This window comes from Geospiza fortis, unplaced genomic scaffold (assembly GCF_000277835.1).
Source record: "Geospiza fortis unplaced genomic scaffold, GeoFor_1.0 scaffold157, whole genome shotgun sequence".
NCBI lineage: Eukaryota > Metazoa > Chordata > Aves > Passeriformes > Thraupidae > Geospiza > Geospiza fortis.
The window spans coordinates 5668699-5685750 of NW_005054314.1; positions in this window are offsets into that span (position 1 = coordinate 5668699).

The following is a 17052-nucleotide window of genomic DNA, read 5'->3' on the forward strand; positions in this document are numbered from 1 at the left end:
AATGTAAAATCAGAACTTTTGTCTTCTCCAACTGAAAAGCAAAGCTTCCAGCTTTTTAGAACCTCTTTACAGTAAAGCTGCTGCATGGGAAGGGACGGGCCCCACATTTGTGCACTGTGCCCTGGACTGCTGCCCCACTAAGGGGAACACAACCCTGGCTGTCAATTTTCATCTCACCTCCTCCTCTAACAGAACATTTGGCTTATGCTCCTCTTGTTGTGGTGCTGCCAGGCACAGTTACTGCAGATGCACTGATTGCTCATCCTTAGATACAGTTGTATTATCAGTGTGTCCCTTTGTCAGGATGTTATGTGACATTGAAACCAGTTGCACTGCCATTGACATGGAAACTGGAGGAATTTACTGCCCTTCAAATCAAAATCATGAATAACCACGTGAAATCCTAAGTTCTGTGGAGTACTCACTCTCCATAATCAGCAGCCACGAGGATTTCTCTGGTTTGTCACATGCACAGCTCAGCTGTGACAGTGCCTTGAAATTCCCGCAGCAGGAAATATTTTTTTCTTTGTCAAGATGTCTATATATGTGCTTCACCTTCCATAAAAATAATACCAAAAAAGAGCAAATACACATCCGATTTAGAAAGCAAACATTGCCCTATTCAGTTTTCATTGTTCTGTTGCTCCACATCAAAAAGAGTGCAATACCCTTCTTGCAAAATTTTAACCAAATCATCTGTAGCACAATGCTTCTGGCAATGGTTGCAATGCCAGCCTTTAAACTCCTGCATATAGTTACATCTGATCATCAGCAAGCACTCCAACAACTTCATGAGATCACCCATATGCATATTCCACCCACTTGGATTTTAAGTGATCCCCTTTTTAGGACTTAGGAAACCAAGAAAAAAGTTTTAAACAGGGAATTCTGAACACACAGAGTTTCAAAGAATCACTCAATATTTACTCTCCAGCTTAGGACCAAAGTTCCATGCCTTCCAGTTGCAGCTCTTGGAAATTCTGCTGCATGGACTTCACAGCCCCAAAGTAATATGACAAGTGATTGTGTTATTATGGGTGATATTGACTTCCACTGACATTCTTTCAGGTGCTCACTCTGCACTCAGCTGTCAAAAAGTGTTACACATTTGTTTCTTTTATTTTTGTTACACTACAGAGAAATGGAATAAAATTGCATTTTGGAATCACCTACTTCAGGAGACAGGTCATCCTAAGATCAAAAAAGTTGCGTGGCGCAGCATTACCCAGCAGAGGGAACAACTCCAGAGACAACACTCTCACAGTTTCCTTAAGTACGCTATATTTTTTGCCAAGCATATCTATAAAGCAATTGCCCAACAGCAGATTTCCCAGTTCCTCCGTAGCCTGGTAAGGAATTAGCTGTTCTCCCCAGCAAGAGTAGCACTACTGTGCTACGGGGCCATCCGATATGGAACCAGAGCAAGCTTCCTCTCAATACCAATTCAATAAGTGACAGCACTCCCTTAATCTTTTTCTAAGACTGACCCCTAGGTTCAGATGGACACATAACTGCTCTCCTTATACCCCTCCACAGGGATGCTGTGCATGAAAACAACACTGACTTCACCATTCAGGGGTTGCCATGAGCAGTTTTGCCTTCCTGTGTTACCAGGCTTTTTTTTTTTGTACAGGAGGTATGGAATGAGTGCAAGAAACTAGAATGAAAAAAACTTTAATTGCAAAATCAATAGTATTATCAAGGGTTAACAACTTTGTATTACTTCAATGCTAAAATAAAATGTGTCCTTTTCTAGGAGAGAGCCAAATAATCCTGGTGACTTCTTGATTTTCAGGATCAGGTGGGTGCTCCTATAGACCTAAGGGAGAAAAAAAAATCCCAAACATGAGTGTGACTTGATTTAGAGACACCTTTACATTTCTGCCAAATCAATACTCTCCCTGAAATATTTCTTTATTGTCTAACGACCTCCCTAACACTTTATTATTTCATGTGACCTTTAGCAGGCTATAGCTTGGCATGGGCACATGAAGTAAATAGCATTTCACTCTCAGATTACACTTATTTCAGTAGTCAATTGCTCGTCAGCATTGAGGAAGAATGACAAGAATGCCAAGGTGTGGAGCTATGGGAATGCCTCAGCTACACACCACCCCTATCCAAACAGAAAGGCTCTTCAGTGCCTGCACATGGATCTGCCTCTCCTGAAAGCAGCAGAGCCATTGTGTTTCCCCTTTTTCATGCTACAATTTGCACATGAGATAAGGAACACTGAAGTGGCAGAGGGCTTTACCCTCAGCCTGTCCATGGCTCTGCTGTCATTGGCAGCTCAGGACAGCAACCAAATTCTTGCAAACTCATTACCTCTCCCACCACAGGAACTGGAGGTGATCCCTGACAATGCCTTTGGACAATTCTACTGCACTGGCAGGCAGCAGGTATTTGGTAGTGGGTATCTTTAATATTCTACACAGACTCAACAGAACAACCCTAAACTTAGAACAAGAAAATATCCCAAAGTTAGTTTACCTTCCTTTTTTGTCCTTTTGGTTCTTTAGGTCAGTCCAATAAGTGGCGATGAATCTCTTCATCATGGCTCTTTTTATCAGCAGCTTTTTTTTCCCGTGCAATTTTCTGTACTTTTTTGCTGATCTTTTGTAAAGGATTGATACATGGACTGCAACATATTAAAACAGCTGAAACTGGTTGATTTCCAAAGTAGGAATTTAGAGAAGGTCACCTAGACTTCAGCCATGAAATCCTAGCTCCAGTGAAAAAAACTCAGAAAGCTGTAGTTGATTTCAGGGGCCATCATAAGATTCATCACCAGAAGAAAGATTACGGTGAGGAAAAGCATTTCAATGCTTTTCCGATTTCTTACATTTTCTTCATGGATTTCACCTTTTGGTTCCTACAGAATCACTCAGGACAGACAATGCCTTTAAGATCATCAATCCCAGCCATTAACCCAGCACCGCCCAGTCCACACAAGGCACCCACAGGCCTGGGACACCCCTTGCTGCCCATCTCTTCCTGAGACAGGAATTCCTGCACAGGGCTGCTTGTCACATCCCCAGCAGACAAGGATGGGGAGACAATGCAACCATGACCAGAAATTTCCCCAATAACAAATTAACAAAATTCTGTTGGCTTCTTACCACAGCTGTACTAGGGATTGGGCAGGAATGAAGACTTTTCTATTCAATTTTTAAAATCTACATAGCATTATTCAAAAGTAGGGCTATTTAAGTGCACCTGAATTTTTCTAACCTTTAGTGTTTTAACCTACTTGTCCTTGCATGTGGTTCCTAAAGAAGACTAACAAAAGTGAGAGGAGTAAGATAGGCTGGCACAGTTATGGGCATAGCAAAGCCATCAGAGCACAGCTCTAGACAGGAAATACTGTGCTGATAGCACACAAGGGAAATTGCCAATTGGCAGGGAACAGATGTGTAGATTCTACTTCCTGCATGAAAAACACCATGGGAAGGAGGCAAACACACAGTTTGTCCATGGGGATGTGGAAAGTAACAAAGCCTCACTGGTTTGGGAAATTAGATCAACTGGAACTGATCAAGTGTGGCAAGGAGAGGAGTACTCAGCTCCCTCCATCAATATTACAGGAATTTCATGTTCCTACATTTTCTGTGTCTGGCCATGGTATGGAAACGTTGCAATTTACTCTAGAAGAGGCACAGTGGAGTTAAACAATTATCCCAAATTTCATCAGCAGAAGTCCTCTGATTTTTTTCCATAGCTCTAGAGAACTATTTTTACTTTTGTGCACACCAGTTGCAGTACAGATTTGGCATTGTGCACAGGACTCTCTCAACAATGACTGTATAATGTTGAGAACAAAAGAATTTGTATCCAGAGAGGTTTTTGGCTTATTAAAGGAATGTTTCTCAAAGCTCTATCAACTGTCTCTAAAACTGGTAAAACTCAAAGTTACAGTGGATAGGATTGCACCCTTCCTCGAACTTAAATATATGACATTGGAAATATAAATCATTTAGCATCTGGTTAGTTACTGCATTAAAAAACAAAACAAAAAACCAAGTCAGCAGAAGAGCAGAATTCCTAGCTTCACTGGCTATGAAAAAACACAGAAATGATCATTTAAACATTAATGTGAATTCTCCCAAAACGAACACATATTAATTCATTTTCCAGAAAATTTATGATAATTTCATGTTGATTCTTTGCCTCCTGCTTTCAGAGTCACTGATGACTCAGTGCAGCTATCTGTATGCTGAGCATCAGCTGTTGAGCACAGTGTAAGATGTAATGTGGAGATTTTCACAGCAGGTTTTGTCAAAATGTGGAGCTCCACAGCAAACAGCCATCTGCCAGGCAGCCTCATTGGTAAAGTCTATGTGTGTGTGTGTGTACGTGCATGTATATGATCCCTCACAGACTACTATATCTCAGAAGAGCAAAAGTTTAACACTTGGAGGAAAAAAATCTTCACTAAAAAGACAATTTTGTCATATTAACCAAGTTGTAGCACCAACCATTCAATATGATCTACTACCTAAGCAGAATAAAGCATAGTTATGTTAATTCATTCCATCAGTTTAATGACCTTGATGTTGTGGAGTTTACATTTTCCCTGCATCCCGAGAACACATACACATGCTGAAACACTTCACACTATCAGACACTAAACTGCTTGCATAAAACTTGCAGGCTGTAAAGTGTCCTATGCATTAAAAACCCCACTCTGCATGTTAGAAACATTGGAGATAATTAATTCCCAACTCACAGCCCCTCTCTCTTACTCTACTCAGGCCTCATACTTTGTTCTTCCCTTCCTTGTCTTACTGCCTAACTCCAGGTATGTCCTGGAGGGAGTCTGCTTTTGTGTTTTACATGCAACTTCCCAAGCAAAGTCCAAGTCTTTTATTTCCCGGTCTTAGAAAGAGTACTGGGGCATTAAATGACCTTTTTTTCTTTAAGCAAAATTGACTCTCTGTTTTATGTACCTTCAAAATAGAAGGACTCATCTTTTATATTTGAACATTAGTTTCTCGCCCTTTTCCCCCCCAATCTTGTCTCCCCTCGCCTAGTTAAAAGATGTCAGTTCTCCATATTTTCACCATTTAGAACAGTACATCATAAATTGGGTCTGGTCATGTGCTAACACTTACCTTCTCTGCAAAAGGGCACAGCAACAGAATGGTAGAAATCCCAAAAACAAAAATCCTCCTCCGGTAATCAAAACCACTCGAATGGCCAGCTGCACATCTGTGGAGCCAGCAGAAGTTTGCATTAGTTCTGAACAATTCTGATACAGACACTGAGGCTCAGGTGGCAGAATCAACCTCTAAGACAGACACCTTTGGTGCCATGAAGTCACAGCCATGCTGCCACTTAGCTCAGACAGGTGTTTCATCACCAAAGCCCTGACTGTACTCAGACACACTCAGACCTAAAGACTTCAGTAAACGCCAAGGAAAACTGCCATCTCTCAGATGAATTTAGAGTTGGACTCACTGATCACAAGGGTCTTTTCTAACCTAAGTGATTCTATGATCCAGAATCACAATGGCAAAAACTAAGTGTTAGGAATGAGCTCAGATGAGAAAGAACTGGTCTCAAATTTCACTTCAGTTGGAAAAGTACAAGTGTTTGTTTGGTTTCAGAGGCAACCAGGGTTTGGGTGGGTCCAGGGCATGGGACACAGTTGGGTGGGGGGAATAAATAATAATTAAAAAAACCAATCAAAGTCCTCTAGAAGCTGCTTTAAGAATGGAGAAAAATCTTTCAAATTAATTGCATTCATCTGCTTCAGTTCATAACTTTTGTAGCATTTTCTTAAGGCCTCATTTATTCCCAGTGAAATTCAAGGCAAACCTCCCAACAAGAAGAACCATTCAGTATGCAGCCTGTGACCAGCTGACAAACACAACTGCCATGAGTCTAATATCTGCTAAGTGCTTCTATTTTGCCAACAGATTGCTACAAGGCAAACAGTAAGTGTTTGCATTTTCTTTGGACATATGCTGTACATCCAGGAGCATTCAAGCAGCTCATTAATCTATGAACAAATAATTCTGTAAAATAGTCAGCCCTTGATATTGATGTCTAAACAATAAAAGCTAACTGGAATGAAGAATCAAGCAGTCACAGCTGAATAAGCATATTTAATTTTAAAATTTGCTTCAGTATGTATCTCAAAACTGAGCAGAGGAGCTATGATTTTCACTGTACAGCTTTTCTTCTTGCTGTAGTGAAGTGTCTTTTATACAAAACATAAAGGCCCAAGCTGGGACTGAATATTATTAAAACCTTTAATTTGTGTCATTTGCCCCTAACTAACAAACAGATTCTCATGGCATCACACTGGATAAAAGTTTCTTTAATCAAAAATTATCTGTAGTAACTACAGCTGCACCAGCGCTGGAATGTGGAGCTGCTCAAGCACAAGAAAAAATTCAAAGTCTTATTTTGACCTCAGCCTGCTCCTGAAGAAGCACAAACAAGAGAAAGTGAATTCATGTTAGCCGACAAATAACCTTGGGGTTTCATATCTGTGTTAAGTCAGCTTATCCTAAAAATTGGGATATCACCTCTGAAATCAGTGGAGGTATACTGAATTATACCAGGAAGAACTAAATCATTAAGTTCTAGATTACGGTTTCTTTTTACTAACTTATTATCCATGTTTGGCAAGATTGCTTTTGTCTGAAAACTCTTCCTACATTGTTGGTTGTTTGTCCTTGGACAAATTAAAAATTTGACTGGACACAGCCCCTGGGAAAGCCATTGTAGTTAATGCCGGTAGAACAGGGAGGATTAACTATATGGTTGTGAGAGGTCCCTTCCACACCCAATAATTCTGTCTATAATAAAACACCTCTAAATTGCTTGCTTTTTTTCAGTTTATTGAAGCAACTTCCATGAAAAGCAACAACTGTTTCTAGAAAGCTAGACAAACAGGAAAAATGTATACTAAAAAAATCAGGATTTTATACAATCCTTTCAGCAGAGCAAAGATAACCATGGAGTTATAAGGAAAGATAGGATCTACAAAAAAAGTTTTTTTGCATTTATATGAGGAAAAAAATCATGCCCACCAAGTTGATGCTCAAAGGATAAAAAGGAGGTAAAACATAATGTTAAGGCTGAAATTTGATAACACAGAACCGCTGACATCTTGGTTCTAAGAGACTTCTGCAGATCATGTAGATCTATCTTCCTCTTGAAGCAAGGCTACCACCAATATGAGATCAAGTGAATTGTGTCTTTTATATACAAGTCTTGAAAACTTCCAAGGCTGGGGACTCCATCCCTTTTCTGATGAACTTTTTCCCCCCTAATGTCTGAGCTAAATTTCTTAAGCATCAGTTAATGGCAATTCCCACTTGTTAAATAATCTGATTCTTCCAGGAAGAATTTGTTACTCCTATTTTAGTAACTTCCCTCCTAAACAGGCTTCAGTAGCTATTAAACAGCCTATTAGCCTCCTCTTCACCATGTAAAATACAAATCCAGTTCCTTCACTTTTTCTTCACTGCACTTTCATGGAGGCACTACTTTGGATTAACCCCCACTCTCAGCAAAAAAAGCCTTTACTTCATTCTTTGTAATAACGTATGTAACTATATTTATTTGTATGGCACTTGCTCTTTGTTTGTACTGGGCTTGACAGTATCCAGAAAATTTTCTATTAATTAATTGTTTCTGTTATTAGTATAGATGAAGAAATACATGCAAGCTTACAGTTACTTTAAAGAGAGGGGTGTCCTGGAAACCCAAAGGGACAAACAGCAATAAGAACTTATTGTGTGACCGGGGCAGGGATTGCTCTCAGGCAGCACACTCACCATCTCTCACTGGCATGTAGCACTGCTCCTCCTGGCCAATTCTGAAAGGACAGCAGTGAATTTTTGAGCATTCAGTCATGTTCAGGCCTTCTACAGGACAAGGAGTTAAGAGTCGCTCATTGCTGAGGCGGCAAGCTTTAAAAAGAAAAAAAAAAACAATATTGGGTAAGAGGTCTGTCCTGGGAGCAATGTGAAACAGAAGGAAGTCATCACTTTGGTGTCTCTAGCATGTTTTAATTAATTAAATCTGCCAGAAAACAATATCAATGACGCTCATGTATGTTCTTTCCCAAAACATAACCAATTTTTATATTGAAATTAGCAGAAAAGCTAAATCGTGTCATTCGTGTCATAGAAAATCTTCTGTAATTTGCTTTGTTTCTGTAAGGATCTATTACAAAGCTGAATCTAAACAATGTGACACATTTTGTACTTAGGTTTGTAAAGTAAGTGAAAAAGACAAACTAAATTTTCTGACTGTTCTGTTTCTAATTAAAAACCAGAAGAAATTTAAGGCTTTTTTTTTTTTGTAGGGCTATATTGCAACTAACCATCTCTGTTTGGCATTTATTATTTGTTTCTGCAAGCAGCTGAAAAATCAGCTGCTAGGAAAACCCCTCCACAACACCCAATACAGTTAATGAACAACAGATTTAAGACTGCCTATTTAATAGCAGATTTATTGATAATCATGAGATACTCTGTGGGAATGGTTTAAATGTGTAAGATAGTTATAAATAGTAGATGCCTCTGTATATTTAATTCCTATAAAACATCATATCTCATCCCTTATGTTACACAACAGCTGCAAAGCATCATTTGGTTCCAACAACTCCCCCAGGACTGCCTGTATTGTCAGTCTCACATTTATCAGAGACATTACTGGTAGCCAAATTCAGTTTATATCAGGATCTTCACCAGTCCTCTGTGTTTACTCAGACCTACATGTGAGCAGCAGTGGTGGAGGCACACTGATATTAATGCAGAAACACACCAAGTGAAAAGTGGCATTTCTCCTTCTCCCTCCTATCAGTCTGGTTATGGAACCAGGCTGGCAGTTTTGATATAGAACAAATCTTTTCTGTACTTCTATTATTTTGCTTTTTGATATTAGCAATTTAGCCTTGTGATTTCCTGTTGTCATCTTATTGCAGGAGTTCCATACTGCTGTCTCCTTATCACAGATGTTTCATACCTTCTTGGACCTTCTTAGTGTTTTCTCATGGGCACCTCCTCAAAGGACTGACTCTTTCTTCTTCACAAAGCAGCCAACTGACTCCAGCTCCTTCTCACCCAGCCACCCCACTCTTTTATAGCACTCTTCTTCTCATTGCTTACAGCTGTGGCCTGTTAAAGTCAGGCCTGCTCATAATCTTTGATAATTGGCCCAGCTGCAACTCCTTAGGGGTGAGATTACTTTCTACACTATCTTTATTTTCTTATATTCTATCCCCCTACAATTTCCATCTCCATAATTTTATGAAATAATGTAGTTCTTGTAATTTTACTTCAGCAGTCCAAAGGTGAGTGTATCAGTATAATCTAACAGGCCTGAAGCCCTCCTTAGCCAGCAGAAGTGGGAGAGACACCATGGGGGACAAAATCCTTCTCTCATTTAGGCTGTGACAAATTCTCTTTCCTCTCTATGTGTACATGGGCAGACTGGAAAACTAGTCCAGATGAGATACAACAAAGCTAGGCATGGTGGATCCTCTGCCAAACTTCCAGCATAATTTCAGCATTTCCAGCACAGTCACATCACTGGTGATGGAGGGTTTTACAGGAGGGTAGCAGTGCAAACAAATCTGTGATTGTCCCAAAGAGACACTTAACAATCCTATTTTCAAGAGCTCTAGTGAGTTTTACAGCATTAGACTGAGGGTTTAAAACACATGAACTGCTGACAGGTAGGGAAGGGAGGGTGGACTGGAAGTGAGGCAGAAGTGGGAAGGGAGAGAGAAACAATGCTGCAGGGTGAAGTGACACTTACTGATTGGATTGAAGAAGCTTAAGAAAGATTCAAATACACCTTTCATTGTCATGTTGGGTTTGCTGGGTGCCTCTGCACTCTGCTCTGAATCAGGCTGAATCGGTGTTGCAAGAACTGAAAGTTCACAATGATTAGCTCATTACCATCAAAACTATCCGTAATTAATTAAAGCAATGACATTTTCATACTGATTATCACTCATTAGGAAGACACTTACAGTCATCAGGAAACTGTGTCTACTGATGGCTAGCAAGGTTAAGCACAGATGTCTTTCTGTTGTATTCACTTATATTGCTTGAAATTGCTTCATGAACCACAATGAGTAAAGAACTAAAGCTGTAAAATTTAAATTAAAGGATGCATTCAGGTGGAAATTGTCAAGGATAAAAAGCCCTGCTGCTCACCTATGAGGTGCAGGTTACATGAAAATGCTTTGCTGCATGTATAGTTATATTTCTCCTATGCACACAAGCAGAACTTCCAGCTTTTTAAAGATCAGACCCCAGTTAAAACACAGAGACATGGTGAAAGGCACCTTTATCAGACACAACCAAACATGCATCTATCCCAGCTTCTTATTTCAGACAGTGACCTGCTGCAGTTGCATAGTAAAGAGCAAAACATCTCTAAATATAGAGGTATTGTTTACACAAATGCTGCTGATTTCTTACTCTGGGACTTCCGAATCACCTTTCATTTTCACCATTCTGAAAAAAAATGGGATCAGTAAACCTTGCTGCCTCCCTACATCTCTTTTTCATTACACCAAAAGTGCAAATCACAGCAGGACTCCACTGGCAATCAACCACTCCCCAATGAGGGGGAAAAAAGAGACCCAGTATTCCCACCTGCCTGCCTTTTTCCTCTCCATGAGAGAAAGTTACACCATCACCACTTTAACAGCTTTCAGTGATGGAGTTTGCTGAAAGCCATTTCATGGTGTTAGAGTCCTTGTGACAGAAGTGAGATCATAGCCTAACCAAAAACTCAGGTATTGAACAACTTCAGTCTTTTGGATAATTCTTCAGCAAGAAGAATTATCTAAACAGCATTGGGAGCAGAAATTAGGGAATTAGGAAATTGTCCTGGGGCACAACTTGTCTATTCTGTGCCATACAAAACTCCCTTGGGGAAAACAAAAGAATGGAGTAGAGAGAATTGAAGGTACTGTCAGGACAGATAATCTGAAATTACTGTGTAACAGACAAAGCTCACACTAGCAGTTATGTCGTGTGGTTCCTCTCTCTGCTAGCAAACAAGAGAGAACAGAAAATTTTAAAGACTTTGTAATGATTTCATGGCAAGTTCACAAGATGAGGTTTCCAGCATTCAGTTTGGTAAGAATTATCTGAAAACTGTGGCTGCCCTTCACATTACTCTCTCATGTGAGGGTTGAAAGAGACACAAGCCATTTACATAGGTTTAATGGCCACTGCTGCAGTTATACATTTATACCTGTGTGAGCTCACACCCACTCTGGAAGCCTTTTACAATGACACAGCAACTACCAGCCTCTCACCAAGAGCTGAAAAGGCTCTGAGGTCTGGCTTCTCAATGCATTAAGGATCAAATGCAAAGATGTTTGGATGGATCCTTTAGACATGTCAGATGACCAAACCTAACTTCTATTAGTGCAAGTAAGTAGTTAAAAAACTATTCTAATTACCTCGAGTCATCTGCTGTAATAAGCAAATACATAAATTATCAACAGACTATAAGAACACCTTTAATAGTATGCTGGGAAAAAAAAGACTAAGTGGGGGAAAAAATAGAATAATCTATAATTGGGAGAAAAAAAGAAAAATCTATCATCAGATGTGAAATAAAAGCAAGTTGCACTGACAGGGATGAAACCAGCAGGATGTATTTCTTGTACAGATGCACAGAGGGAAATAGGAATTATAGTTGCAGGAAAAAATATATTTTACTCTATTTAAGTCTCAGAATTGATCAATCCAATCTGAAGCACTTGCATGTAATATTTCTCAGTATTTTCAAAGAATTCCCAAAACTGCTTGCTAGTAAAAGTACTTGCTGCTTCTCTGAGAATGTTTTTGTCCTTGCAATACTCACGTGAGTGGATGCTACAAAGCAGGAGCAGGACCAGGAAGACCCACACCCAACGGGTGCCCAAGGGCAGCATCACTGCAATGAAACCAAGAGCAGTAATAGGTATAGGCCCCTGCAGAAAACAAATTATTGATCTTAACTTCATATTTATGGATTAGAGCAAACCTGACAGTTGATTGCTGCACAGAGCAGGACTGCCTTTTTTGCAAGAAAGAGGCCCAAACCCATTGAAAATATATGTGTATATATTGGCAATAAATGATTTTGAAGAAGTTACTCATTTGAAGGGAGTTGAAAGGAAGTCATCTTGTTAACAGAGAGTAGCCAAAAAATTATCTTTCTGAAGTATCTCAGAGCTGGACACCTGGCACTTAAAAAGATCATTTTTAGCTAAAAATTTTAATGTGAGTTCAATGAACATAATCAAGAATGAAGAATGAATAATTTTTGAAAGATTAAAATTGAATTCTAGTTTAGCTCATTGAATTCTTCACTCTTGTCACAATTGGAGCATATGAAGAGCTTTGGATAGCATTTTTAAAAGGTGGTTCAAAATGGTATTAGGGACAAAAATACTTTTAGAAATCCCCATGTGATTCATAGTAATTTACCAGCAGGTTTAAGCTGGGTTTTGTACCTGCAAGGAGCCCCTGATGACTGCTTTGACAGATGCTGTATTTCACTTTGCCTGCCCCTCCTGTTTTACCCTAAAAAGGGCTTTTTTCAATTATTACCACTTAGTTCTAAAGACAGTTTAAACCTAGAGACAATTTGTTAGTACTAGGGAGGGGAGAACCCCATTTTCTGAAGTGCTGCACAGGGAAGAGACTGACTGCATTTCACGTGGATATTGCCCTTTGAAGGGTCAGCTCTTTCTGCACTCCTGCTCAGTGAGGAAAGTTCCCTGCCCTTGGAAGTGCCTGTGCTATAGAGGAATATACAAACGTTCTATCCCATGGAGAAACTACTTTGGTAATGTGAAATTATTTCCTAAGAGGACAGGAATCATGTTTTGCAAGAGACTTATTGAAATTTAATACCATTCATGACAAACGGGGAAAACGAGGGAGAAGGAAAATAAGATAAAATTCTTTTTCTTGCCATTACTTACTTCTTTTGCTGTCTCCTCCAGCCCTGCTTGAGCAGGGCATGAGCAGCTCCCCAGGGTGCAGCAACCACAGACTGGCCCTGACAACCGTGGAACCAAAGCACGTCACAGTTACCACCCTGAGTTCAGGTGCACGGAACAGGATGGAGCAACAGAGGGGCCAGAAAAAGCTCTTTGGGTGAAATTGGCCCCTGCTGAGACTGTTGGAAACCCTCTCAAGTCATCTAACTCACCAAGTTAAAAAAAGTTCATACTCTTATCAGTCACAACACAGAAACATCACCTAATTGAGCAGACCAGGTAAAAGGTAAGAGATCAAAAAAAACCTCAAATCAAAAAGTTCAGTCAGAATGCTTAAATTAGAGTTTCTCACAAACCCCTGAAAGGTGAATTAATTAGCTATTACTTCACCAAATATTTGCACATTTGAAGCACAAATCTGACACACATCTTAGACTTGGAAAGCCAATCATATCCTGGGCTGCATCAAAGGGAACATGGCCAGCAGGTCAAGGGAGATGATTCTGCCCCTCTACTCCACACTCTTGAGACCCCACCTGGTGTACTGCAACCAGCTCTGAAGATCTGGCCTGATTCCAGCTGTGATAGAGTTAAATTTTTCTTTGTAGCTGGCACAGTGCTGTGCCTTGGATTTAGGATGAGACTAATGCTGATAACACTCTGATGTTGTTGCTAAGCAGTTCTTGCTCTCAGTCAAGGACTTTAGGTTCCCCTGCTCTGGCAGGGGGCAGGTGCACCAGAAACCAGGAGGGAGCATGGCCAGGACGGCTGCCTTGGGCTGGCCAAAGGGATATTCCACACCATGGCACATCACACTCAGTATACAAACTGCAGGAGCTGGCAGAGGGACACCAAACTGGGCATTGGTCAGTGTATTGAGCAATTGTATTGTGCAGCTCTTGCTCCTCTTGGATTTCATCTCTCTCACTCCTTTTCATCACAATTATTGTAACTGTGTTCTATTATCTTTCAATTATTAAACTATTCTTGTATCAACCCATGATTTTTGCGTTTTTGTTTCCTCTGATTCCCATCCCCACTGGGAGGGTGGAGGGCGAAGAGAGCAAGGAGTGAGCGAGCGAGTGAGCAGCTACCGGGTGTTGCTGGCTGGAGTTAAACCACAAGTTCCCCCCACATGAAGGACATGGACCTTTTCAAGCTTGTTCAGAGGGTCATGAAGGTGACCAGAGGCATGGAACAGCTCTGCTCTGAAGACAAGCTGAGAGAGCTGGGGTGCTTCAGCCTGGAGAAGGCTCTGGGGACACATCAGGGCGCCTCTCAGTGCCTAAATGGGCTACACAGGAAAGATGGGGAAACCTTTTTTTAGCAGGGCCTGTGCAATAGTACAAAGAGCAACAATTTTAAACAAAAAGATGTTCCAATGAGACTAGATATAAAGTTGAAGTTTTTCACCATGAGGGTGGTGAGGCCCTGGCACAGGTTGCCCAGAGAAGCTGTAGATGCCTTATGCCTGGAGGCATTCCAGGCCAGGCTGGATGGAGCTCTGGGCAACTTGGTCTACAGGAAGGTGTTCCTGCCCAAGGCAGATGGAACTTGATGATCTTTAAGGTCCCTTCCAAACAAGAACATTCTAGGATTCTACCACTTCCTTTTATTAAGGAAAGGCTCTGAAGAGACTGGGAGCAGTGTTTTTAAAATATACAGAAGCCCTAAAGTAAATGCAGATGTCATCAAATCAGCAGTTCCCTTAACAGATGAGCTGCCTAAAGCAGTTGCAGTTTGCTACAACAGCCATCTGAACTGACAAGTGAGCCTGAAAAAACTTACATATTCACATGGGTTTTTCCCCTCATTTCAGCTAATTGCATAATGAGTTTAAAGGGTGGCTCTCTTTAACCTCATTTGTATGCAGCACTAGCTTGCTAAAATAAGCAAAATACACAGTATCCTCAGTTTCATTGTTTCACTCTGCACCCAGACTAGACTCAGCCACTCTCAGCAGCTCCAGTAAAGAGATACCTGGAAATGTCTAAACCCCAAGCCTTCCTTTTCTGAAGCATATGATCTAAATGTGAGATTTTCCATGCTGATTTACCTCACGGAACACTCCAGACAGTGTGATGCATTTCTGACATGGGACTTTTCAGACTGCTAAGAATCACAGAAAATTGCCCCCTCCCGCCCCCCTTTTAAACAGAAGACTGAATTGATTTAACTACATTTAGGAGTGTTGATTTCCCTTGCTGCAGTTGTAGTCTACATCCTAGGCTCAGCCTGAGTGCACCAGGCAAAAAAGCACATCCAAACCCCAGACCATGCCTTAATGTTTGTCCTAACATCTCTTCAACACTCAAGTTCTTTGCATTTACACTCTACATCCATGTGATCATTTTTTGCTTTAAATTAACTGATTTTATTGGAAACCAGTTTCCTAAATGCAGTGCAAAACTGTAAACATTTTTTCCTACTGAATTTTCAGTCGATACACAAAATTACCTATGATTGTTGCTCTTTCTTATAATCCAATTCTATACAGTACTCAAAGCACACAAAAAATACTGCTTTAAAGTCTATTGTAAAGTAATTTTTAAACAATGTAAAAAAAGAATAATCATGGCAAACTGACTCATCTGGGTTTAACAGCAATTATTTCTATCAAACTATTTGAGATGAATGACCTTTGTAACTGTGAAAGCACAAGTGACAGATATGCGATGCATTTTAAAAAATTTGTAGAAAACCAGATTCTTCCCCCATGCAGGCAAAAGATCCACAGTCCTTTATCAAAGACTCACACTGCCAGAGTTGTTTACAGCTGTTTCTGTAAATCACAGCATAAAAATATGAGAAACTCACATTGTGCTTAAGTCTAATGAACCTCTGGCAAGGAGAACCTTGTGATCCAAGTGGTATCTACTCAGAACACGAAGCTCAGGAGGTCTAACCTCACTTTTCCTAACATACATTAAGCTACCTTAATATCTTAACTGTGCAAACACCCCTAGTCACCCAATTTCATGGGTGTGAATGTCTGGAGAAGACTGTGACTGGTATCTTTTAGGATGAAAATCTGTTAAGTTCAAGTGAATGATGAACAAGCTTAGTACACACTACTGTGGAAACAACAAGCTCAGCCTCATCACTTTTTAAAAAATTCTTTTAAGTAGCCACCAGAACCAGCAACACATCTCTCCCACCCCTTAACACAGGTATTCCACTGTAAGTCTTGCTGCTTCTGGGAACAGAAAAAACCTTTAACAATACATAGGATAAAAATATGTAACACCCATCTTCTCTTGCAGATTAGCAGAGAACTTAGCAAACTGAACAGCAGGACTCCTGAAATGACTGAGGAATACTCACTGGAAACTAAATTTTTTCCTTTTAATGTTCAATATTGAAGGGTTTTGCAGGGAAACATACTGCAAGTTCAGGAAAATAAGCTGCCTTTCACAGTAAGTAAGTGCTTGTAGGAAGAAGTAAGGTCTACACTCAGTCCCATACTCAGAGCACTCAATGTCCTTCCTGGACATGGTACACAATATTTGATATTAGGGACAAAGAAGGGCTGAAAAAGCTCCTCAGTAACTGATTCAAATAACTCCTGTATTCATGAAACTAAACCTAGTATCTTCTTGAACTCATGAGTGCTCATAAAGAGATTTTTATCTGCTTAAAAAAAAGCTGAATAGAGAGATTTTTTTCCTTGACAAAGTTTTAATAACAACTCTGAATATCTTAACTCCCCACCCATCATTAACAAAAATGCATTCAGTAAACAACAGAAACACAAACTTTCTATTTTTTTCAGCATTTGTTAATTCATAGGCTTTGAGTTCAACCTTCCTGAATTCAGACTTTGGCATGATTCACAAATACCTCTCACTCTTTCAAAGAACTTTATTTTAAAAATAATTTTAATTCATTAGACCGTACTTTATAATAGTTACCAATAGGACGGACCTGAACTCAAGCATCAGACATTTGTTGCACTTTCAAGTTTTGTAACAACATGACTTTTCAAAATAAAAGTGTACATTTAGATTCACAGGTTAATTTGTTGAAATTTAATAACATCTAAAATCACTGGAATATGAACTGAAAGGGATATA